We start from the raw sequence: 404 nt of genomic DNA on the forward strand, positions 1-404 counted from the left end.
ATAATTTTGTAACAAATTAGTAATCAAGGCAACGGTTTGTTTTCGCACCCATATTTGTTCTTTCTTATTTTGTTTTACATGTTATTTTATTTTTTGCTCTGCGGCTCTACTCACTCTCGTTTGAAACCCCAAACATCGCGGACGCGCTCGAGTTTCTCTCATATCTTAAGAGACTCCCGTCGGCCTTCTTCGCCATCGACGCCGTCGTACCCTTCGTGCGCGAATTTTGATTTTGTTAAACCAATTAAAGTTTCTACATTTATTTCACGCGCCCCAGCATTGTTTCTGTGTACAAGTTCTTTTTTAAATAGCGATAAACGCTAAATATATATATATATAAAATAAATAAAATAAAAATATATATACAGGGTGTCCCAGACCACCCGTCTCACCCGATTTTTTCG

This window comes from Dinoponera quadriceps, unplaced genomic scaffold, assembly GCF_001313825.1.
Source record: "Dinoponera quadriceps isolate SergipeBrazil2010 unplaced genomic scaffold, ASM131382v1 scaffold669, whole genome shotgun sequence".
Lineage (NCBI taxonomy): Eukaryota > Metazoa > Arthropoda > Insecta > Hymenoptera > Formicidae > Dinoponera > Dinoponera quadriceps.